The 27,047-nt window shown below is 36.0% G+C and overlaps 1 long non-coding RNA gene across 1 annotated transcript in view; it reads left to right on the top strand.

Annotated features, from left to right (window-relative positions):
* Nucleotides 1-8,035: 8,035 nt before the first annotated feature.
* The window catches only part of LOC114360582 (uncharacterized), a 109,728-nt gene continuing 90,716 nt past the window's right edge, over nucleotides 8,036-27,047 (top strand). The window contains exon 1 of the long non-coding RNA XR_003656526.1: nucleotides 8,036-8,497. This is a non-coding gene — a long non-coding RNA (uncharacterized LOC114360582). The remainder of the gene's footprint in view (nucleotides 8,498-27,047) is intronic.

Raw genomic sequence — 27,047 nt, forward strand, 5'->3', positions numbered from 1 at the left:
TGGCGGGTCAGCTTAGATTGACTGTTTAATAGATAAAAAACTATTAGTCTGTTTCAGAGATAGAGCGCCCATTAGAAAGTCTAATATTTTAAGTAAGTACCTAAAATAAAAAATATATTTTTTGAACCAATGACAGTTAGGCAGTAAGTGAGTACAGCGAATGCACCCAAGGCCGTGCCGTCTGCGCCGTTGCTCTTGCGTCCTTAGCCTAACAAGGTCGTGCGGCCGACAACCTGACCATCTAACATGTATGTGTAGATATAGATTATAGGTTAGTATCACATGTGTAGGTGTCATATGGCGGGTGAGCTTAGATTTACTGTATAATAGACTAGCTTTTTCCTGCGGCTTTACCCGCGTGAAATTTCGTTTGTCACAGATCGTCATAAATTATAGCCTATATGTTATTCTGGGTTATAAACAATAATACTGTAAAGTTTCATCAAAATCCGTTCTGTAGTTTTTGCTTGAAAGAGTATCAAACATCCAGACATCCAGATATCCAAACTTTCGCATTTATAATATTATACCTAGTAGGAAGTAAAATAGTCTGTTTCAGAGATAGAGCCCTTTAGAAAGTCTATAAACTACAATTTTTGGTATTTGATAGAGATATCTGGCTGATAAAGAGAATGTGACCAGCAGACAACATCTGAATTTTTATCAGGGACTGGATTTTAATGTCGTCATGAAAGATTAAAAAATATTTGTAAGCTTTTTGGTACCTCACACTAAGAATTCCAACATTAAATAAAGTGATAAAACCAATTATCAAGAAAATAATATTATAGAACATTATAAGTAGGTAATTAATGTTATTCAAAAATTAAATACCCTGAATATCAAAATCATTTCACGTAACCAATTGAAAGCAGATGAAATAAATTAAACGATCTGGCTTCTGGATTACAGTACAGGTGGAATAGGCTTTATTTTCTAAAAAGATGTGCCGCCGACCTACGTATTATACCTACCTACGCAGATTTTTTTTCATTAATTTAACATTCATAATAAGTCAGTCCCATGATTGAATTGGGAGATTTATTTCAGTAATTGGTAGAAAGCTACTTTCACGAGCTTTGATGGAAACCCACAAACTTTCGCTTTTTACTTAGAATTAAGTTAGGGTCTAATGATTATATTACTGGGAAAACCTGATCCTCTTTTCTCCCATTTGGGGCAACTAGCACTTGCGGGTTATCCGTGGATGCCAATATGTTTGAAGGTTTCGTCCTAATTAATACTTAGAAATATAGGGGAAAATTTCACGAATTGTTATGTTTGGGATTTGATTTCCATTCGGTAAATGTTTTGATTTCATTTCAACTGGGTACAGTCAGCTTATATAAGACTACAGATTTTTGTTCAAAAATAGCATTTATTACTACCATAATAAGATGCCACAGTGTTTAGTTTGATGTCGTCAGTACATCAGGCTTCGGTAAGTACAAAATCCATCACTTTAACAAAGGTAAAATAGCGGTGAATCACTCTAATGTATGGTACAGTAACTATTATGAGAGTGGTTAACCCTACCATGAACTGTCATAATGAATCTCCCATAGATTTTGTATGGCAAAGAAATTAAGCTTTCTATGTAGAGTCAAAGCTTTTCTTTGCCATACAAACTTTTTCGTCAACTATTTTTTGGTGTCAAAACTACTGAAAATTATATACACTCGGCATCAAATAAATCGCACCTCCCGCGACAAGCACTTATCAAACGTATGCATCCCCACTTCCCACCAACATTGGTACCATTTGAAAGCCTAATTCTAAACTTCATTTCATTAAAGGAAAGGTTTTTACCCCAAAAATGTGTCTTTACAAGGATCCAGAGTCACTTCTTCAAAAAATAGGTAGTTACGCTATAGCCATTTTTTATGACTATAAAACTGTTAAGTTGGGATTAATCGCTATCCATCTGCTAAAGAGAACACGTGATATCTTTATTTGGTTTTATAACCATAAAAATTGGTCTAATTGATCCCAGAGGTGAGCCCAAAGTGAGGTCTATTTTCAAGTCACATTTATGGTATGTTAATCATTTATTTAGAAATGAAATGTATTTTTCTTTAAGGATATTTATTGGGCTTTCAAATAACACCAATATTGTTGGGGTACCATAATTGTGTCAGAAGAAAATCTTTAAAGTTCGCGTCGCGGAAGGTGCGATTTATTTGATGTTGAGTGTATTTGAAAATTTAGTTTTAAGATAAGATTATATTATGATTTGTTCTATAGAAGTTGTATCCTAGAAATATTGATTATTGTTAACTGGCCAATTATCTATTTGGTAGACGTCTCTCCAAAAGTTTGACACCAGAGTTGTGACATCAGTTGTACAGCATGATAGAAGATCTTTTTTTCACTTAAATGTTGTGTGACAGGCCTCCCACTAGGTGGACCGACGATCTAGTGAAGGTCGCGGGAGGGGCCTGGATGCGAGCGGCGCAGGACCGGTCTTTGTGGAAATCCTTGGGGGAGGCCTTTGTCCAGCAGTGGTGGACGTCTTTCGTCTGAAACAACAACAACAAATGTTGTGTGATTATCATTTTGATATAGATATCTGGCTGATAAAGAGAACGTGACCAGCAGACAACTATATGAATTTAAAAAAAATGCTATAGCAATGTCCCCCAACTGGACTGCTTAGATCAAGACAGCTTTATGTCCCCCTGACTGTCCCAGGAAGCTGTCGGCTAGTGGCGGCCTCTGGTGGTGCTAGTCACCAATCAACGTGACAGCGTATGTGCTGACCAGTTTATCGGTGTGGAATCTTACTAATATTATAAATGCGAAAGTTTGGATGTCTGGATGTTTGTTACTCTTTCACGCAAAAACTAATGAACGGATTTTGATGAAACTTTACAGTATTCATGTTTATAACCCAGAATAACATAAAGGCTTAATTTATGACGATCTGTGACAAAGTAATTTTCACGCGGGTGAAGCCGCGGGCAAAAGCTAGTAGAGGAATAAACCTGAGTTTTGCGAATTGAGAATTTGCCATGTCTCCGCTTGCGTAGACTTCAATCTGTAACGTAAGTGTACTTTGATCAAGAGCTTAAGTGAAGCAGAAATCGAACGCACAGCGTTGAATAGAGCTTTGTGATGGGTCGTGTTTCACCCTGTGCGTCCACGCACACTGAGACCTCATAGTAATGTTTGTGAATACGGGAGTAAAACATTTCGTCCCTCCAGAATAGCTAATTATGGATTTTCACATCCCCAAATTGGCAAAGGGCTTAGTGGTTATCGCTCCATATCCTACAATGGCAGTAGCAGTTAGTTCTACTCCCGCTGGGGACAAAATATGAGCACAGATATAAGTGTGCGAGTACAGTACGTCGTTTAAAAATATTTTTAGTTTCACACTTAATATTTCTTTGTTTAAATTAAGTGATTGGGATTTGCAATAAAATATGAGTATACAGTTTTAATAACCTACCACATAAAATAAGTTCATTTTTCGCTATTTTAAGAATAGCAAGCATACTCTCTAAAATATTTTAGCCGTTCCCTCCAAAACTTGGTTCCAAAATTCACCTCTAAAAATCAGGTTAGTTAAAAATAGACAAGACCCATCTATTCCACTATGCAAACCTCAAAGGGCCACTATTGGGCACCTGCCGCGACCTTTCAAACCCTTTTTGTCACTACACTTTACTTTTATTTGGGACGAATTTCTGTCTGGGCCACTGAATAGCTAGTCTAGGTTTGGAACGACCCGATGGTTGATTGCAAAAATGCAGCTGATAGTTGATTTAAAATAGTATCAAGTGATCTATTATACACTTAACCCTTAATTTGACTTTGTCCGGTAGGGCGGACACTAACTTTAGAAACCAAGTAGGGGGTGTTGTAAATGTTATTTTTATTTTATTCTACAATATTATTGTTTTATAACCTCTAAAAAAGTTTAAAAGAAAGTGAACTTTGACGTTCGCAACACTGTATCTGTCAGTCGCGAACAAAATGTCAGCGAAGAGATAGTCATCTGTTTTCGATAAGGTAAATTTTTNTAGTTTTTGCGTGAAAGAGTATCAAACATCCAGACATCCAAACTTTCGCATTTACTCGTATAATACCTAGTAGGAAGTAAAATAGTCTGTTTCAGAGATAGAGCCCTTTAGAAAGTCTATAAACTACAATTTTTGGTATTTGATAGAGATATCTGGCTGATAAAGAGAATGTGACCAGCAGACAACATCTGAATTTTTATCAGGGACTGGATTTTAATGTCGTCATGAAAGATTAAAAAATATTTGTAAGCTTTTTGGTACCTTACACTAAGAATTCCAACATTAAATAAAGTGATAAAACCAATTATCAAGAAAATAATATTATAGAACATTATAAGTAGGTAATTAATGTTATTCAAAAATTAAATACCCTGAATATCAAAATCATTTCACGTAACCAATTGAAAGCAGATGAAATAAATTAAACGATCTGGCTTCTGGATTACAGTACAGGTGGAATAGGCTTTATTTTCTAAAAAGATGTGCCGCCGACCTACGTATTATACCTACCTACGCAGATTTTTTTTCATTAATTTAACATTCATAATAAGTCAGTCCCATGATTGAATTGGGAGATTTATTTCAGTAATTGGTAGAAAGCTACTTTCACGAGCTTTGATGGAAACCCACAAACTTTCGCTTTTTACTTAGAATTAAGTTAGGGTCTAATGATTATATTACTGGGAAAACCTGATCCTCTTTTCTCCCATTTGGGGCAACTAGCACTTGCGGGTTATCCGTGGATGCCAATTTGTTTGAAGGTTTCGTCCTAATTAATACTTAGAAATATAGGGGAAAATTTCACGAATTGTTATGTTCGAGATTTGATTTCCATTCGGTAAATGTTTTGATTTCATTTCAACTGGGTACAGTCAGCTTATAAGACTACAGATTTTTGTTGAAAAATAGCATCTATTACAACTAGAATAAGATGTCACAGTGTTTAGTTTGATGTCGTCAGTACATCAGGCTTCGGTAAGTACAAAATCCATCACTTTGACAAAGGTAAAATAGCGGTGTGTATGGTAGAGTAAATATTATGAGAGTGGTTAACCCTACCATGATCTGTCATAATGACTCTCCCATAGATTTTGTATGGCAAAGAAAAGTTTTGACTCTAGGTACTTTTTCGTCAACTACATACTTTTTGGTGTCAAAACTACTAAAAATCCAAATACGTAATAACATACACACATATTTGAAAATTAAATTTTAAGATTAGACTATATTATGAGTTGTTCTATAGAAGTTGTATCCTAGAAATAATTATTTATGTTGTTAACTGGCCAATTATCTATTTGGTAGACGTCACTCTTAAAGTTTGACACCAGAGTTGTGACATCAGTTGTATCTTTTTTTCACTTAAATGTTGTGTGATTATCACTTTGATATAGCATTACAATAAACTGCAAATAGCAATGTCCCCCAACTGGAGGAAGCTGTCGGCTAGTGGCGGCCTCTGGTGGTGCTAATCAGGGATGTTATGGATATCCGTAACCGAAACTTTCAGATATCCGAAATAAAAAAATATCTGTAACCGTAACCGATTCAATAGTTTCGGATATAGGTAGTTTAAATTGTTTTTTGAATAACATTATTGTAAAGGCATAACATCCTGATTTACCTTTATAATGCCACTTAGTATCAATTTTTATATTTTTATTACTTTCTATTCGATATAGTGTGCGGTCATGAATGAACCGTGTTGGACCACTATTGCAAATTGCATTCTATAGCACAGATATCCGTAACCGTAACCGAAACTTTGGGATATCCGAAATAAAAAAATATCCGTAACCGTAACCTAAACCGGTATATTATTAATCGAAACTACATATCCATAACATCCCTAGTGCTAGTCACCAATCAACGTGACAACGTATGCGCTGACCAGTTTTATCGGTGTGGAATAGAGGAATAATACTGAGGCAGTTACTTAAAAGACAATATAATTTGCCGTGTCTCCGCTTGCGTAGACTTCGATCTGTAACGTAAGTGTACTGTGATTAAAAACTTACACCTTTATTCACAAAGCATGCTTAAGTGAAGCAGCAAATCGATCGCACAGCGTTGAATAGAGCTCTGTGATTGGTTCGTGTGTCACCCTGTGCGTCCACGCGCACTGTGAGACCTCATAGTAATGTTTGTGAATACGGGAGTAAAACATTTGGTCCCTCCAGAATAGCTAATTATGGATTTTCACATCCCCAAATTGACAAAGGGCTTATGGTTATTGCTCCATCGTACAATGGCATTAGCAGTTAGTTCTACTCCCGCTGGGGACAAAATATGAACACAGATATTTGAGTGTGCGAGTGTGCGAGTAGGTACAGTACGTCGTTTAAAAATATTTTTAGTTTCACACTTAGGTAATATTTCTTTGTTTAAATTTAGTGATTGGTATTTGCAATTAAGTATGAGTGTACAGTTTTAATAACCTACCACATAAAATAAGTTAATTTTTCGCTATTTTAAGAATAGCAAGCATACTCTCTAAAATATTTTAGCCATACCCTCCGAAACTTGGTACCAAAATTCGCCTCTAAAAATCAGGTTAGTTAAAAATAGACAAGACCCATCTATTCCACTATGCACACCTCAAAGGGCCACTATTGGGCACCTGCCGCGACCTTTCAAACCCTTTTTGCCACTACACTTTACTTTTATTTGGGACGAATTTCTGTCTGGGCCACTGAATAGCTAGTCTAGGAGGGTTTGGAGCGACCCGATGGTTGATTGCAAAAATGCAGCTGATAGTAGATTTAAAATAGTATCAAGTGATCTATTATACACTTAAAATTAAGCTACCTAAAGCCCGTATTCACAAACGATGCTTGCTTAAATGAAGCAGAAAATCGAACGCACAGCGTTGAATAGAGCTCTGTGATTGGTTCATGTGTCACCATGTGCGTCCACGCGCACTGTGAGACATCATAGTAATGTTTGTGAATACGGGCGTAAGTCTAGGGAGGATTTGTTTATAAGACCCGATGGTTGATTGCAAAAATGCAGCTGATAGTTGATTTAAAATAGTCTCAAGATTATTTATACCTACACTTAAAGCGTTTTTAACGTCTGAAATATGGACTCTACCACATCAACGTGGTAAAGTTGTAATGTAATGTAAAACTCTTTCTCTAAGTACGGTGCACAGTGCACTGGTTTCTCACCATGTAGGTATTATTGTATAGAAGCAAACGAACTAGTGGTAGCGGCCTGTGTTTCGCTAATTATTTGAGTTGTAATCAATTTTATTGACGTCAAGCCATCGGCTATAAATTATAATCGTATTATTATGTCACAAGGACACAAAGTGCATCCATTATAAGTTAATATGCATTTGATTTGCGTTCTTTGTTCGTCTTTATTATACGAGTATACGAACGTGTAGATTTAAAATATAAATCTGAACCACATCGTCCCACGAGTCAGGCATAGATTAAAACAAAACGCGATCGGCATCGAGCGCCATTACTAAATGCAGTCCATCAGCCGAGTTTATTTCCATCGGTCTACGCCTAGGACGGCCCAAGGACACGCGGCGACCGACAACAACGTAGCTGAATCACATCCACACGAAAATGAATCGAAGAGGTCATCGCATCTTAAAAATTACAAATACATATAAAACTTGCGCCCGCGCCGACACAAACTTCGGAAACGGCTTCTGTTCCGAACACATCAAAACGTATCCTTTTAGCGAAATTAGTCAGTTCCCGAAAAACGCGGTCAACGACCCTCCCAAAACCTAAGTATTTTTGGGGAAAAAAAACACATGTTTACATAACACCGTGGATTTTTTAAATAAACTTTGCTCCGAAGGGCCTGCGCGCACACCGACGAAAATTTCGTGAGTCGCGTCTGTGTGCGTGATGCACACACGCAGAGGACATAAAAATGCCCAATCGGTACATGTCGCACCACTACAATGAAGGGACGACGTAAGTCGCATACAAGTGCATAATTCGGCCGAGATGCAAAAAAAAATATTTGGCAATGCGGCCCCTACGCGCCCGCCAGTCGCCCGCCCGCCAGGGTTAGGTTAGGTTAGATTTTTTGGCTCAAACCGCTCGTTGGAGATTTTTTGAAAATATTCAACGTCTACTATCAAATAGGAAAAGACGTGCTTCCTGCACATTATTAGCACAGTGCGCCGCGGTTTTTTGAATAAAGAACTCCCAAGTCTCTCGCCAATTGGAATCTAGTTCCAATTCAAATCGGTTTTCGAAAATTTTAACGCGTATTTCTAATGAGCGATTTGGACCAAAGTCCGCCGCGGGGGGCAGTTGTTTATTTTGCCATTATATTTTTTCAGAAGACACCGTCCGATGATGGCATAGTTATTGTTAAAAATTAAATTATTTATTGAGCAAAAGACTGTAGTGCTTTGTGTCGTGTTGTGTTATTCATTTACAATTTTTATTTTTTTAATTCATTGGACTTTCCTGTGTTTTGTTCCGTTGATTTATTTGGTGAGTATTTTTTGAATTTATTTTATTTTATGTTAATTTAAAAATATTTTATATTAAATCCCAGTGGTTAATACAGAGTTTAAGCTGAATAAATAGTGCGCAATTGAACTACTATAGCAAGCGAAACAAAAATAGCTAGAATAAATCTAAATAAAATTGTAAATCAACTTACTCAACAAAGAAAACGGTCGTGGGTCGTGTCCACTGTCCGCGTTGCATAATGGCACAATTTTATTCAGACTTCTTTTATTTTATCTAAATGTCTGGATAAAAGCTAGACAAGCCGACAAGGACACGTCGTCCAGTGACGTCAGCGGCGCTAGGCACTGGCGAAAGTCGCCATCTTGCGCGTGTGTTCTTTTTTTGAAGCCTACGAAGTGCGCGCGCGCCGACCCGCCATATTGTTTCTCAATTAAATTTTGAACAAAACAGGAAAATGTAAAAAGCCTGAAATAGTAAATTGCTCGAAAATTTAGGACATTTTTAGTCCAATCAGAAATTCTAAGTAATTNGAGTAATTTTAGAAATAAGCATTTTTTACTCGGTATTAAAAGCTTGATATTTAATTTTTCATATGACTTGCATGAAACTTTAGCTAAGTGTACTAAAGAATATTATTTCTTATTTTTATATTTAAGTAACGTGCAACGAAATGAAATTCAAAGATAAAAATTAAATAAAAGGATTTGAAAATAAAATAGAAAGTCTGCAGGGAAGAAGAAAGATCTTCTTTTTTAGATTAGTAATACTGAATTCTCAGTAAGTTCCTTCCTTTGTATATTGTTTTATCACATCTTAAATAATTTAAGCGGAAAGAATCCATTTCTTCTAGAACAATTCCTGCTTTCTAGAACTTTCCCAGCTTTTTTATTTGCGACTAAATAAGTTTTCAGTGCGTTATATCATGTACTATGTATTAGTTAGTTATTAGTCAACAATAAAACGATATACCAAGTAAGTTTGTAGGCTTGGCAGGAATTTGTGAGTTTTCGCGGCATATCAAATGTGTAATTAAAACAAAAACAAATTAACAAAACATTTCCCAAGTTCAAGGGTGTAACCTAAGAACTTAGCCTCAATGTTTCGTTCAATTCTTGTTTGGAAAACTATTTGTACCTAACTAATACGTACCTACTCAAAATTGAAGATTATTTCAGTTACCTACTCAATTTTTATATTCTGTAATGTTCCATCCTTCTTAAAAGTAAACTATTCATATGTACAGAAGGTAGCACACCAAACAAAACATTGTGACATCTAAAGTAGTTGTAATAGGCGCCATTTTAAAAAGAAAAATAGTGTGGTGTGTTGGCGACTGTACTTTTATAGCGAGGTTTTGTTTTTCCTATCTAGTAGCATAGCGCCCTCTGTGTTAAAATGGCGACATCTACAATCTACATAGAGCTTTGCTTTATAAAGCTAATGTATGAATATTTATTTATTTGTAATAGGTATACAGTTTACAGTTTTACTTAATTTTTATTTTAACATCTAAATTCTAAAGACATAAGAGGTGTTTTACTCAGTATTTAGTTTTAAGATTTTCTTACAGGTTGTGGAAACAACGGGACAATAAGCCAAATATTATGATCCTTTGTTATTGTAATAAATGTTTAAACGACTATAATAGACAGCTTGATGTGCTGATCATTGTACTTATAACATCATCGAATATTATTATGTTTAATACCGTAATAAGTTTTAATACAAGTAATTAATGTGTTAGATTAACATTTTATATCGGTTACATCGATTTAGAGCGGTTATATTAGGAATATGAAATGATAAACCCATTATTATCGTCATTTCAGTCACTGGACATCCACAGCTAACTATTACATTTCTTATAGCTTTTGTCAAATACAGTCAGAATAAAATTTGCCTTCATTAAGGAACTAGCTCTTTCTTAACCAGAAATGGTTATACTCAAATTCTCTACCGAATCAATCAAACTATACCCTGATAGTCCCATCTCACCAATGCGAAGTCATTTGGCCGCACAAATGATCTACCGTCCTTATCGCACGCGCGGGCGCCGACCAATCACAACACAGAATCTCTGTGTCAAATATCTCTTATGATTTTCGCTCAATGTGTCCCACATTCAGCTAGTTGGAAAACCAACTTTAAAATTGGAATAGTCTGCACTGACCAGTTTAACTTGCACGTGGGTTGAGCTCTATTATTGTAGAATTAAAGTTGAGAATTGGATAGAGCAAGGGTCTCGTTAAAGTGGTAAAGATGTTTTTTTTCGTCAATCGCTTATGGCCAGTGCTTTGTTTCCTACATGGCTTGTTGGTCCTTTTGCCGCTCTTTTAGTTGCAATGACTCGAGTTAAAGTGAAGGTTTAGTTACGACTTATATTTAGCACTAATCGCTCAATGTGTCCCACATTCAGCTAGTTGGAAAATCAACTTTAAAATTGGAATAGTCTGCACTGACCAGTTTAACTTACACGTGGGTTGAGCTCTATTATTGTGGAGTTAAAGTTGAGAATTGGATAGAGCAAGGGTCTCGTTAACCCAGTTGTTACGGATATCCCTTTTTTCTTACGATTCCTGTGATTTTGCNAAGTAATTTTATAAATAAGCATTTTTTTACTTGGTATTAAAAGCTCGATATTAAATTTTTCATATGACTTGCATGAAATTTCTTTAGCTTAGTGTACTAAAGAATAATATTCCTTATTTTTATATTTAAGTAACGTGCAACGCAATGAAATTCAAAGATAAAAATTAAATAAACGGATTTGAAGAGAAAATAGAAAGTCTGCAGGGAAGAAGAAATATCTTCTTCCTTAGATTATAAATACTGAAACGTCAGTAAGTACCTTCCTTTGTATAATATATTGTTCTTATCACATCTCTTCCCTTTTAAATAATTTAAACGAAAAGAACCCATTTCTTCTAGAACAATTCCTTCTTTCTAGAACTTTCCCTGTTTTATTTGTGACTAGCTTTCCGCCCGCGGCATCGCGCGCGTGGACTACATTATCTACATATTTTAGGAAACCCTATTTTTTCCAAAATAAAATATAGCCTATGTTACTCGTGGATAATGTAGCTCTCGAATGGTGAAAGAATTTTTAAAAACGGTCCTGTAGTTTTTGAGCCTATTCATTACAAACAAACAAACAAACAAAGTTTTCCTCTTTATAATATTAGTGTAGACAAAATAAGTTTCTGTGCGTTATATCATGTACTATGTACATAATATTAGTTCTCAACAATAAAACGATATAGGTACCAAATAAGTTTGTAGGCTTGGCAGGAATTTGTGAGTTTTCGCGGCATATCAAATGTGTAATTAAAACAAAAACAAATTAACAAAACATTTCCCAAGTTCAAGGGTGTAACCTAAGAACTGTTAGCTTCAATGTTTCGTTGAATTCTTGTTTGGAAAACTAATTGTTTTAAAAATACCGGCAATATTTTACGTACCTACTCAAAATTGAAGATTATTTCAGTTACCTACTCAATTTTTATATTCTGTAATGTTCCATCGTTCTTTAAAGTAAACTATTCATTTGTACAGAGGGTGGCACACCAAACAAAACATTGTGACATCTAAAGTAGTTGTAATAGGCGCCATTTTAAAAAGAAAATAGTGTGGTGTGTTGGCGACTGTACTTTTATAGCGAGGTTTTGTTTTTCCTATCTAGTATACCATAGCATAGCGCCCTCTGTGTTCAAATGGCGACATCTACAATCTACATAGAGCTTTGCTTTATAAAGCTAATGTGTGACTGTTTATTTATTTATTTGTAATAGGTGTACAAACAGTTTACAGTTTTACTTAATTTTTATTTCAACATCTAATTTCTAAAGACATAATAGGTGTTTTACTCAGTTTTTAGTTTTAAGATTTTCTTTCTTACAGGTTGTGAAAACAACGGGACAATAAGCCAAACATTATGATCCTTTGTTATTGTAATAAATGTTTAAACGACTATAATAGACAGCTTGATGTGCTGATCATTGTACCTATAACATCATCGATTTTATTATGTTTAATACCGTAATAAGTGTTAATACAAGTAATTAATTGTGTTTGATTAACATTTTATCACCAGGCTTGATACTGTCGCTACATCGGTTTAGAGCGGTTATATTAGGAATATGAAATGATAAACATTATTATCATCATTTCAGTCAATGGATGTCCAATGATGTACCTACTAACTATGACATTTCTATAGCTTTTATCACATAGAGTCAGAATAATTACTTAACCTTGATTATCATATGGAACTAGCTCTCTCTTCACCATTTCTATACGCAAATTCTCTACCGAATCAATCAAAGTATACCCTGATAGTCCCATCTCACCAATGCGGAGTCATTTGGCCGCACAAATGATCTACCGTCCTTATCGCACGCGCGGGCGCCGACCAATCACAACACAGAATCTCTGTGCCAAATATCTCTTAAGATTTTCGCTCAATGTGTCCCACATTCAGCTAGTTGGAAAACCAACTTTAAAAATGGAATAGTCTGCACTGACCAGTTTAACTTGCACGTGGGTTGAGCTCTAAAATTGTAGAGTTAAAGTTGAGAATTGGATAGAGCAAGTGTCTCGTTAAAGTGGTAAAGATGTTTTTTTTTCGTCAATCGCTTATGGCCAGTGCTTTGTTTCCTACATGGCTTGTTGGTCCTTTTGCCGCTCTTTTAGTTGCAATGACTCGAGTTAAAGTGAAGGTTTAGTTACGACTTATATTTAGCACTAAACGGAATTGTTTTGAGCCGGTTGTGAGGAAAAAGTACGCGTAAATTACTTTCTTACTACAATGAACTTGAAGGAGAGAAATCGAGACTCTACGAAGGCTGAGTTGCAACACCTAACTTTAACCGTAACTGTAACGATAACCGGAGTTTTTGTATGGAGTTTGACAGACTACTGACGTTTGTTATTGTAGGACGTTAAAGTAACGTGTTGCAATCCAGCCTTAGTCTAAACTCATCATAACTATACTGATGTATGCACCTTTATTTGATGCGTGGAAAAAAACACTTGTTTTGAAGTAAAAATATCATTTTAAGTACCTAATCAGCAAATATAAAGAAGTATAAACTATTACGGACTTTATTGACGTTTGGATTGAGTATAAAATATTAAATCGGACATTCTATTTAAAGAAACGTCGTAGTAAATGGCAAAACAAACCTTCAAAGTTTGTTGCTCCGGCGCAGACTATCTGATCGGCACCTATGAACCACATTGTGATATTCCACTTGGAGTAGGTATCAGATGGAATCAATCTCTGTCTCCAGTGTATGTTAACGGGTAAAGCGTAGATACTCTCTACCTAAGACTTCATTCGTTCGTTTCAGCCAAATGACGTCCAGTGCTGGACAAAGGCCTCCCCCAAGGATTTCTATAACGACCGGTCTTGCGCTCACTACATCTACGATTTGAAGAAAGCTTAATAAGATTTAAACCAGGTTTTTTGGTCCCAAACTCTGGTTTGATGTACGAAAGCAATGTAATGGAACGCGGGTTCGAATCCCGCCGTTTGACTATTGTGGTAAGCCCACTCGTAACACCAGCATAATTAGCTTACTACGGGGGGCTAACGATACTTTTGTACAATACAAATTACTAGTATTTAAAAAAAATTAAGTAATGCGCTGTCGTCGTCGGTCTGACTGAGCCACATACACCCGTATTCACAAACATTACTATGAGGTCTCACAGTGAGCGTCGAAGCACAGGATCCCAGAAACCCATTCATAGACAATACTTATGTGGCAAAGTGACACACACGAACCAATAATAATCATTCACAATTACAATCTCACTCAAAACGTGTACCTACCTACATTCTGGAACAGAGAAAGTTTGCCCTGAAAGATCCAATATTCATTCAGAACTTATGATTTCAGGAATTCAAATGCAGAAAAGGTTGCTTTTTTCTTTGCGCTAAAGATTTTCTGGTGTAGAGCTACAATTTTGTTTTTCCTTCTTTTTTTTTCATTTTTTACATATTATTTTATTCTTCTACACTTTTACCGTTCACTTTACACAATAGTCACAACATTACACTTTATAATGAGCATAGAAATAATTTATTAATCGGCATAATGAAATGTACGACCTTTCCAATGCTTCAGGAATAATTGCCGTATCCTTTAATTGTAATTAGTGTTCATAAATACGTCGTATTCATAAATACCTTGGATGTGTTTAATGTTATAGAGTTAAATTATATGGGTTCTTTTGAACAGACGACGGTATCAAGGTAAACACTGTAGCATCTGATGCAGCTGCAATATAAGTGATAGCTGTGCCCGCGACTTCGTGCGCGTGAAAATGGTTTCAAATCAAATCAAAATCTATGTATTTGCTTGATAAGTAATAGAGTAGAGGTAGCCAGTTCCTCCGTGGTTGAGGATTCCGGGTAAAGCTCGCTTCCACCATCGGCCTGATCATCACTAACCATCAGGTGAGATACAGGCCAAGAGCTTCCTCGTTGTGGATAAAAGAAAAAAAATAATAATACGGAAAATATTTTAATAATATTTCCCGTTTTAGCAACATTTTCTTTACTGCCCCGCCTCTATTGGCTGTAGAGTGATGTTATATAGCCTAAAGCCTTGCAGCCCATTGCTAGACGTAAAGCCTTCCCCTATGAAGCTAAGAAGCACGAAATCTTATTCAATGTAGCCTCTACACTAATATAAAACATCTTGAGGTCGTCGGTCCATCGAGAAAAGGTACTATTTTATTTACACAGTAGGATACGTACAGTATATTCATGTGCATCCATTTAACTTCACTAACATTGTATATGGATATAGACAGGTAGACAATACAATATCCATATCAATGCTCGTGCATATTTGCCCCAAGCGGGGTTTGAACGCAGCTATCGTATGTCGGCACATAAACCACTACGCCAGACGTCCTTTCTCATTGTTATTAATTGATAATTAAAATATTCCTTTATTATTTTCATCAGATCAGTTTTGACAGGGCAAGTCAGATTTATCCGTCAGCGAGTTAAACAATAATTATTATGTATGAGAAGTGTAATTGCTTATTAATAGCTCGATCACATCAAGGATTTTAATCTGCACGCAACGTGTTGAGTGTAAGGGAGGCGGTACACTGGGTTGATCGCAGCGAATTCTACAGGGTAACCGAATTACCTAAGAAAAAAATCGTAAAATATATTACTTTCCCATAAAATTATCACTTCACGGGATTTATTGCAACAATATCTATTTTAACGGTAAATAATATTTCCCGTGAAGTGATAATTTTATAGTAAAAAATGCAACATAATAGTTTAAAAAAATATATTACTTTCCCGTTGCACAGGTCTCTCTTTTGAAACCTATCTCAGGCACCAGTCCCTCACAATTTAGTTTTGAAATCCTTGGCCTAATTTGTATTGCCTTTAAGTACCTGAATTGTAAAGGTTAATAAATATTTTTTGATTTTCTTTTACGACATACCAAAGCTCATTAAAGAAAAATGATTGATTCGCTTTCTATACGATAAAAAGTACCTAGTAACTGTACTACAGTAGCTACACTATAAAAACTTCAATGGTTGCGCTTTCACATCTTTCTTGGTGATATAATTGTATTATTACATTAAAGTATAAGTACAACATGCAAACTCTACATTTCAGTATTTTTACACCCGTGAAACGCTGTGCGTTGAATAGAGTTCTGTGAATGGTTCGTGTGTGATACTTCATAGTAATGTTTGTTCGGCCCGTATTGGGTGTTAAAAATTTTGAATTTTGATGAACCATTTCAAAGAGGTCCTCTATTACAAAATAAACAGAACCAATTACAAAAAAATATGTACACTCTTGTAAAGGTAGTCTCTACACGTAGCTGCAAAATTACCAACTGCCTGTTGAGTGTGCACTCCCCCTAACGTCAGGCGGCCGGCGTACATTTTTACAACTTTATCGTTAAATGGCGTCGACTCAAACACTTCCTTTAGCTTTCGAGTAACTTCTTTCTACCTTTTAGACTTGTTTTCGGTTTAATACAAGTATTATGGAGTTTGGTGTTTAGCTTCTTTTATTTTAGACTAGCACTTTGACAAGACAATGTAGTAACTACAAGTGTTAATATTTTGTAATGTAATAACCTATGAGTAAAGGAGTCTTACTCAAGTATTTAAGTCCTGCTCTTCTGGCAGGGACAGTCTCAAAAAAGCTCCTACAGCTGGAATGAATTTCGTTTTTTATTTATCCACAACGAGGAAACTCTTGGCCTGTATCTCACCTGATGGTGTGATGATCAGGCCGAAGGTGGAAGCGAGCCTCACCCGGAATCCTCAACCACGGAGGAACTGGCTATCTTACTTCTAACTGTATGTATGTACTTTCATGTATTTTTTTGGCGATAAAGAAAAATACACAGATTAATAATGTTTTAAATCGCAAAACTAATAAGGAACAACATTCAAACAATAAAAGCACACACTATTCATAATTAATTAAAAGTTTAACAAGTCACTTTTAAACCTCTATTTTCACCATCAATCCCTAATTTTAAAGTGACCCCTATGGTAACACTTATAACAGGAATTTTGTTTTCATAGGGGTCACTTAAAAATTAGGGATTGATGGTGAAAACGGGCATTACTCAAGTATTTAAGTCCTGCTCTTCTGGTAGGGACAGTCCCAAAAAAGCTCCTACAGCTGGAGGGAATTTAGTTACATGTATTTTCTTGGCGATAAAGAAAAATACTCAGAGTAACAATGTTTTAAATCGCAAAACTAATTAGGAACAACATTCGAATAATAAAGCACAACTATTCTCAATGAATTAGAGTTAACCAGTTAACAATTAATTTTTAAATAGAGATTTAGACTTGCGTAAAAATAAGCTCTAAAGCTCATACTTTCCACAATACATTCAAAGACAGAACGTATCACTATCAACTTAACCAAAGCGTCCGCGTCAGTACGAACAAACGTTCTGCCTTTACGCATTCCCTTTACATCAAGTGCAGTATTCGCCGAAGGCCGGCTGCCTTGTCTAAGGGCCCTTCCGTAGTCAAACGTGGCCGAGGCCAACCGGTGGATGCGACTAGTCAGCCGAGGCGCATAGCAAACGCGTTGCGAGCGAGAGTTTGGAATAGCATGAACGTTATTTAAGAATTACTTGAGTTAGTTATTAATTTTCTTAGCGTTAATAAAATCACAGGCTAGTTTCCTAAAAGAACTTTTAGTCCGTCAATGCCATTATCAAATATATTGAACATAATATTCTTATTTGTCAATCAAACAAGTAATTACGAAGTTATGATGCGTTGAACTTCCACGTGACGTCACAAAGTGCTACACTTTTAAGCACGCCTTGACGTCACGGGCCTCTTCTTTCAAAAGAAGCGCGCTTTAACTCTTTAAATTTTCATTAGTTTAAAAAAGTGAGTCTAGTATTTTTTGATAAGTTAACCGACAGAGACGGACTAATTCAGGAAACATTCCTATTTTTTTTTACTAAAAAAATAGAAAAATTAACTTGATAGACCCCCTATTAACCGTGGTCCCACCGCTATAACCCATTGGTGAAAATCTTCAAACTGAAAAAAATACTCTTTCTTAGTATTAATTAGTAATATTCTCAGTTCATTAAAGGCTACCTTTTTATTATAGTACACCATAAGTGGCACCATAAGTGCCAAAACACCGGTAAAAATTGAATACAATATTTTCGATTTTGATTAAATTAAAATGCTAATACCTAACTACAAGTGAATTCGCATAGCAAGTCGGTAGTGCGGTGCGATAGAACCGAGGGGCTGCACCGGGCGGCCTCGTGTGCGCGGAAGCTGCGCCCGCGCCGCTTCTTAGAATGACGTCGCTAGCGCTAGTGATGGGGCGACGTATCGATATGTTTCATTTCTACAGTCGCCAGCAAAGTAAGTTTATTTCTATATAAAAATCAGGAAAAACAGAAAGTAAGAATGTTGGTAGGTACCTGAACTAGGAAGTGTCTCAGGTTATAAATAGCACATCAGACTATTTGTTGCAAAATCGCAGCTATTTTTTTTACTATTATGTAATACCATAAGAGACCACCGTGTATTAGGTATACCTCGACGTGCTATCGTCTGTACCTACATCGCGAAAGCACGATACGATATGGGTATATCACAGAACATTTTTCTGTTTTCTGTGTAGGTTTTTTCTGTGTAGGTACAGTGCAGATGTTACAGTTCGTGTGTAGTCATCTCTACTAAGGCTACACTCTAACGACAAACATACTATGCTCATCAAACTATTGTTTACAATCATTAGAATTCAAACTCGTGCAGCGGATTATGTTCATCATATATTTTTATTTTGGAAGAAACTATTGATTAATCGACAGTTGAATTTCCGACATCACTATGCATGCATTTTATTAAGAATCGGTGAATAATTTTGAAAAGTAAATGCGTCTTTGTTAGTTCATTAATGTTGTTGACAAGTGATTCTACGCCATTCTTTTTTAATCAAATGTACATAATAATATAGGTAACTAAATTTTAAAAGAACAACAATGAGTTTAAAATGTAATAATATTTTCTTTGAGAACTTTTTAGACGTTTTTCAAGACTCAAACACTAAAAGAGAGGCGTTATTGTTTTAGCTTTGGGGGTTAAAAATAGAACAGGCATAGCGAAGCCATAAAAAAAGAAAAATAAACGTTCAGTCTTTTGTTTTAATATTCCAGCGAATTTCAAATTTGTGTTCGAATTTAACGTTCGATATTCAAACTCCCGCGATAGTCTGACAAAGCATCGTTGAGTGCGCATAGGCCGTAAAGCAGGCTCAAGGCTGTCTGCGCACTTTTCCTTATAGCTCGCCTGACGTTTATGGCTCTATGCGTTTGTGACGGTGCGCTTGCGGCACTCGGGCCATGTCAACATATTATAAAGAAGTAGGTATACTTAGAATCCTTGGGAAATTATACAATTAAAAAAAAATAGTTCCCAAAATTCATATTAATTCATAAAAAAAATTTGTTAATAACTTGTATTAACAAAAAGATGATGAGGGACTGTTGACAAATAAAATGTCAATATGTGTTCGCCTATTCGAAGCACCAGTAACTTACACTGTGGTCTATTGTAAAAGACAAATGAAAAAGTAAAATAAAACTAAAGTACTACAAACTCAGTGTTTACTTTTTTTTCATCTCACTACTATTTTATCATCCTCGATAAAATATTATAAATCTTTTTTCTTTTTAGCGTAAAGTACTCCTTTACGCAATTTCGTTTACATTTCTTCGGAGTGTTTACTCACTCGTAAATGTGTTTTTCAGGACTGAAATAACTTTTAGATATATTCTAACTTTTCTCGCGTGAATATTGATTCGTCACAGTGTATATTGTTTACTCTCTCGTGCTAAAGAACATGTAGGATTTGTTTTATCTATGAAATTATGTTGAAAACAAGACGTATCTTATTTTAGCTTGAGATATTATACTTATTCTTTTCTGTAAGAATTTAGTCTAGGGGCTAATAAATACGAATTAAACTAAGCAGATATATCTAACTCACATTACCTACATTCAAATTTTAGATCAGTTTCTACAGTCGGACCTTAACTTCGAACTCCTCCTATGTTCTTCTGATTAGTTTAGTTGCGGGTCTAATGACAGCTTAACTTTCCCCCGGGACAAACTAGTTACATTAGTACTCACAGCTTGAGGTTTTTTTTTTAAATTATAATACCGTTTTTCTCAAATTAAACCTGGGAATCGAACCCGGAACCAATAGCAACAATGAAGCAGCGTGTGCCACGTTATGCAATACAGCAGCTTTTGTTTTTCTGCATCCCCGCGTTTCTCCACAAACTTGTTACTATTATATGCGCAGGCGCTGATAAATCGGCTATAATAAGAACCCGTTCAATTCCACATAGTTCTGAACCGGTAGAGCTTGAATACTTATCTTTAAACGCACTAAGATAATAAACTAAGGTAGTATTTTTTCCTGAAAGGTGTAAGATTCGCGTACTTTTTATGGTTTTTTTTACACGAGGAAATTCAGATAAGTATTCGAATTCAAATTCTTTATTGCTCCATGTTGGTATACAAAAGTTCTCACATAAAAAGCATAGACCCAGTGGTTAGTGTAGTAATTAGTGAATAATCTTTAGGAGTTTGTCCTATTACGGAATTGTATGGTGTTTTCAAATAAAAATTGTAATACAGTAAAAAATATCCCTAATAATATAAACGTGTGTTAAATGACGCATCGCACAACAAAACCAGCCAACTTTGCCTATTTTTTAAAGGTTTTCATTTATTTTCCAATAACAAGTTTTAACTATAAAACAACCCATCAAACTACTGATTTGTTTTCGCTATCATATTCTTTGCCGAGAACACAGTGACACACTATCCTAGGCCTGCCGTGGCCACACACATACATCATTCAAGGATGCGCCATAACATAGGCAATTGCAGTAGACTCTGGTGTATTTATTAAAGAACTAGCGGCCGCCCGCGACTTCGTACGCGTGGATCCCGTTTTATCCCCTTAGGGATAGAGTTTCGTAAAATCCTTTCTTAGCGGATGCCTACGTCATAACATCTACCTGCATGCAAAACAGCCCGATCCGTTCAGAGGTTTGGGCTGTGCGTTGATGTCTACTATGTCAGTCAGTCAGTCAGTCGGTCACCTTTGAGTTTATAGATGTCCGCTTATAAAGTAACAGTCCTCCACAATAGAGTGCTCTTATTATGTACTAGTGACCCGCCCCTGCTTCGCACAGGTACAAATTATACTGAAAAACCTTCCTCTTGAATCTCTCTATCTATTAAAAAAACCGCATCAAAATTCAAATGGACAGACAGACAGGAAAGCGACTTTGTTTTATAATATGTAGTGAAGCAATGTATATTTGAGAAAGAATAACTTTCGTTTCGTTTGTAAATACCGCCTACAATTTCATTAATAAGACGAAGTCAGAGGTTTACTTTGGACTCATATGAGTGCGAGGTCTTGAAAATGATGCCTTTTCTACTTTCAAAGTAACNTAAGTAACCTTTTATGTATTTAAAAAAAAACAATGGTTTTCGTTCAAAACGATGCTGACTGATTTTTACCGGTTGGTCTTCATTGGTTTCTCTATATACTTAAATTTACCTACTAGCTTAAATAATTACCAACGAGAATTGAACAAAAATAAAAATCAGACCTACTGCATGCACTTGCACTATGAATGCGTCGCGACTGCATCCGAATAGAGGGGAGCGACAAAGGGAAGGGGAGGGGGAGGTATAGAGAGGGGAGTTTCGAAAGTGACAAACACATCACCTTGGCCTGCATTGGCGGACGAGTGGTTCGGCCAATCAATGGTTGGGCGGAATGCTTCATAGTAATTTATGTGTAATAATGCATGTTTGTAGAATGTAGTAATTACGATTACTTGTGTAAAGGAAAATGCTCGAATGGGATGAGTCATTTCGACTCTGTTTTTATTTTAATCTACACTATATCAGGATAGCTAACATTTAAAAATTGACATCGTAAACGATAATTAGTTAAGTTATTCGTTCGATTCAAAAATATAGACACTAATTTAGAGTTTTAGACAATCAAATGAAATCTAAATCTTTAGATTAGACAAACTGTCACAGGAAGTAGAGTTATTATCTATGAAAAAATTACATGGAATTAAGGTACAAGATAACAATGTTTGTAGGTTTAAATACTCAACTCGAACTGGTTATTTATTCAGTTTAACTAAACGATCAGCCAAAACATTTCAGAACCCGAATAACGACCTAACAAGTTTCTCTACATAAATTAAATGAACTACCCTCATTTTAGCACGGCGAAGGGTGCATTCCGTTGGCATGACTAGGGTCGTTATTAAACCCTTGCTTTGTATGATATTCGCAGTGCGAATGTAGTTTTGACAAGCGTATAATACTTGTGGATGGTAATCCTCTCAGAGGACCGTAAGGGTCTGGGTTCGATTCCCAGGTGGACAAAAAGAGTATACAAATGTGACAATAGATGATGTAAGCAGTGGACTGCCGATTTGAGAAGAAGAGTGTTAGATTCCCATCGACCTTGTACTTGAATTTGGTTATTCTTACCGTTAGATAATTCCTGGCAATTAGTGGTGACTGAGTTTGTTCCGGCGTTTCTTCTCAGCACTTGCCATATGTTTGTCTCGTGCGCTGGTAGTGCCCAAAAGATAAGGAGACATGTAAAGTGCCCCATAAGGGCTACCTTTTCTTTTTTTATTATTTATTATATTTTGACGTTCATAAGTGCTACTTGTGGTCTAAACTGAATAAATATTTTTGATTTTCGTTTTTATTTTTGACCGCTGGACTATTCTAGAAAACTTAATAGGTTACATAATAATTATTTCGTGTAACTGGAGAGGTTAACAGGTTAATTCGTAATTTGTGCTATTAGTAACTTGTGCTCTACAAAGAAAAAACCTTGACTTAGGTAGTCCCAGAAAAATAAGAGTTTAATCAGTTGAAAACAGAAGCACGAAATTTAGGAAAAAATAGCATTGACAGTGCTGTTAATGTTGTTTTTTTTATCAACCGTTATCAACTGCGAATTGTGTACCGCATGGGTAATGGGTATGTCATGTATAACAAAAATAAAGTAGAATTTTGTTGGTAAAAGAATTTTTCAAATCAGTCCCGTGGTTTGGGAGAATATTCAATACAAAAACAGTTAAATCTTTTCTAAGCGTAGACCTAAGACATTCCACTAGATAAAAACCGCTGCTAGATACATTGCCTAACTGTGCACACACGTGCAATTGATTGGTCTAACGTTGTCACTATTAATAGTTTTCTTGCACGTCACCCACGATACTTTCCCCTCGCACGACACGACACATGTCGCGACACACGGGACGGCTGACGTCATAGTCGTGGAGCTGGCGTTCCACGTACACTGAGGAGCTGGACAGATGTTAGGGGCATTAGGATTATATTCGTCTACAATGTATTGTGATGAATGCGGTCTTATGACCTCATCTATGATCAGCTCTAGCTTTTGCAACATTATTCCACAACAACCTNAAAGTAACCTTTTATTTAAAAAAAGGGGTTTTCGTTCAAAACGATGGTGACTGATTTTTACCGGTTGGTCTTCATTGGTTTCTCTATATACTTACATTTACCAGCTGAAATAACTACGAGAATTGAAGAAAAATAAAAATCAGACCTACTGCATTCACTTGCACTATGAATGCGTCGCGACTGCATCCGAATAGAGGGGAGCGACAAAGGGAGGGGGAGGGGGAGGTATAGAGAGGGGAGTTTCGAAAGTGACAACAGTGTTGCCAGAAGGTTACTTTAGTAACCTTTTAGGTTACTTTTGAACTGCAGTGGTTACTTTTAGGTTACACTAATGAAAAGGTTACTTTTAGGTGATTTTTCAGAAATTGTAGAATTAACGTTTACAGGGTATTCAGTAAAAATATTAAAAGTGACAATTTAAAAATTATGTCATAAAGTGCATTTAAACTTGAATTTGATTTATTATTTGTTAAAAAAATGAGTTTTAGCGAATGTTTTTCGATATAAAACGCAAATCCATGAAACGTTTTTATACGACTGGTCACTTTTCGAATTTAGATGATCAATTGTATTCATTTTCCATCCATGAACAACCTTACACAATCATCGCTCCGCACTCCGTATGAAGGTTACTTTTTATTCAAAAAGGTTACTTTTTTTTTATATTTCTGGTAATTTCTGACTAGACCCGACTGGCAACACTGAGTGACAAACACATCACCTTGGCCTGCATTGGCGGACGAGTGGTTCGGCCAATCAATGGCTGGGCGGAATGCTTCATAGTAATTTATGTGTAATAATGCATGTTTGTAGAATGTAGTAATTACGATTACTTGTGTAAAGGAAAATGCTCGAATGGGATGAGTCACTTTTGTGTTTTTGTTTTAATCTACACATAATAAATTATTGCAACGTTTAAGGTTACAACCTTACGAAGGTTTGTAATTCAACATAGCTAATATTTTAAAATTGACATCTTAAACAGATAATTAGTTAAGTGACATACTTCTTATCAACTTCGATTCAAAAATATAGAATCATCGGAATTGGATCGCGAAAATGAATCTAAAACGAACGTAAAATTGTCTAGGAACACTAATTTAGAGTTTTAGACAATCAAATGAAATCTATATCTTTAGTTTAGACAAACTGTCACAGGAAGTAAGAGTTATTTATAAAACTTTTACATAGAATTAAGTCAATAAAAGATTTTTTTGTAGGTTTTATACTCAACTCTAACTGGTTATTTATTCAGTTTAACTAAACGATCAGCCAAAACATTTCAAAACCCGAATAACGACCTAACAAGTTTCTCTACATAAATTGAATGAACTACCCTCATTTTGCACGGCGAAGGGGTGCATTCCTTCGGCATGACTAGGGTCGTTATTAAACCCTTGCTTTGTATGATATTCGCAGTGCGAATGTAGTTTTGACAAGCGCGTTATACTTGTGGATGGTAATCCTCTCAGAGGACCCGAAGGGTCTGGGATCGATTCCCAGGTGGACAAAAAGAGTATACAAACGTGACAATAGATGATGTAAGCAGCGGACTGCCGATTTGAGAAGAAGAGTGGTTTTTTTATGCTTATCAAGGCAGGTTTTTGACCACAATCGCACGTGATGTTAAGTGGGATGCAGTCTAGGATGGTACATATTATCTGCCCTGTAAGTGTCTATTCACTCTCGTCTTGAAAAGTCCCGGATTATAGTCTTCGGGAAAGACAGCAACAGACAGATTCCCATCGACCGCTGGACTATTGTAGAAAACTTATGAGGTACATATTTCGTGTACCTGGAGAGGTTAACAGGTTAATTAATAATTTGTTGTCTATATTATGAAGAAACCTTGACTTAGGTAGTCCCAAAAAAAAGAGGTTAATCAGTAAAAAACAGAAAAACGAAATTTAGGAAAAGATAGCATTGACAGGACAGTGCATTAAAAAGCATTATTATAATGCTTTAATTTCGAATACTTACTTACTTTGTACCATTTATTATATTATCAACTGGCTGACCCAGCAAATTTTGTATCACCTACGTATGTTCATGAGAAATAGTGTATGATTCTAATAGTGAAAGATTTTTTCGAATCGGAGCTGTAGTTTCGGAGTCCATTCAATACAAAAAACAATTAAATCTTTCCTTAGTGTAGACCTAGACAATCCACTAGAAAAAGCCGCTGCTAGATACATTGCCTAACTGTGCACACACGTGCAATTGATTGGTCTAACGTTGTCACTATTAATAGTTTTCTTGCACGTCACCCACGATACTTTCCCCTCGCACGACACGACACATGTCGCGACACACGGGACGGCTGACGTCATAGTCGTGGAGCTGGCGTTCCACGTACACTGAGGAGCTGGACAGATGTTAGATGCATTAGGATTATATTCTATTGTGGATTGTAACAGCTGCGGATTAATCTATTATCAGCTGAGCTAGAATGCGCGCTGTGATAAAATCTTATCAATGATTTTAGACGACAAAAATGGGCTTATGGCTTAAAATCGATATTGGCGTGATAAATCTTATCGCGAAGGTGTAGGCTTTTGCAACTTTGTTCCTCGATAAAATCCTTATTACTAATAATGTAAATGTGTTAAAAGGCAACAAACATCCATCCTACCCAAGACACTCTCGCGTTATTAAAGACACATAAGTTTTTATTAATTAAAAAATATTCAGGACGCGTTTGAAGAATTAATTTGAAAACATGCGCAGATGTAGCAAAGTAACTAGTTGAAAGAAAATAATTAAAATTACTTTATTTAATTTGGGTTTTTTCGGGCGAATCTAAAATAACACAAGTAAATAAAAAGTTATTTAATTCCTGCATAAACAGTACTTACACCAAAGCAGCCTTGTGAATAACCCTCGAAACCAAACATTTTTCGTAGTCATCTATGACTCCGTAGCGCTACGAAATATCTATGCTACGGCGTAGTCACCTACGCTTAGATTTGTCTATGCTACGGCGTAGTCACCTATACGTAGATTCAGAGATGTTATGGATATAAAGTTTCGGTTATGGATACGGTTACGGATATTATAATAATGTTATACCGGTTTTGGGTACGGTTGCGGATATGAAATCATATGGGATTATCCGAAAGTTTCGGATAATTTCAGTTACGGTTATTAGAATTTTAAAAATGTAAAATTCAAATAGCAAGATGCTGCGCGACCCCCATAGCCATTTTACGAGTAGGTATGTACTATAAAGACACCTATGATAAAGGTAAAACAGGCGGGGATATTAAATGGTGCCTGGAAATGCCAGACAAGTAACAAATATAAAAAAATATTAAGAGTTAGACTCCGCCTATATCCGAAAATTTTGAATTAGTTTCGGTTACGGGTATTTTTTTTATTTCGGATATCCGATAGTTTTGGTCACGGTTACGGATATCCATAACATCCCTGCTTAGATTTGTCTATGCTACGGCGTAGTCCGCAGTTTTCGTAGCCGCCAACGTCTACGCAGGCCATTCACGTACAGAAGTGTGTATTTTTTATT

Source organism: Ostrinia furnacalis, unplaced genomic scaffold (genome assembly GCF_004193835.3).
Source record: "Ostrinia furnacalis isolate ACB-3 unplaced genomic scaffold, ASM419383v2 OfSCF5087, whole genome shotgun sequence".
Lineage (NCBI taxonomy): Eukaryota > Metazoa > Arthropoda > Insecta > Lepidoptera > Crambidae > Ostrinia > Ostrinia furnacalis.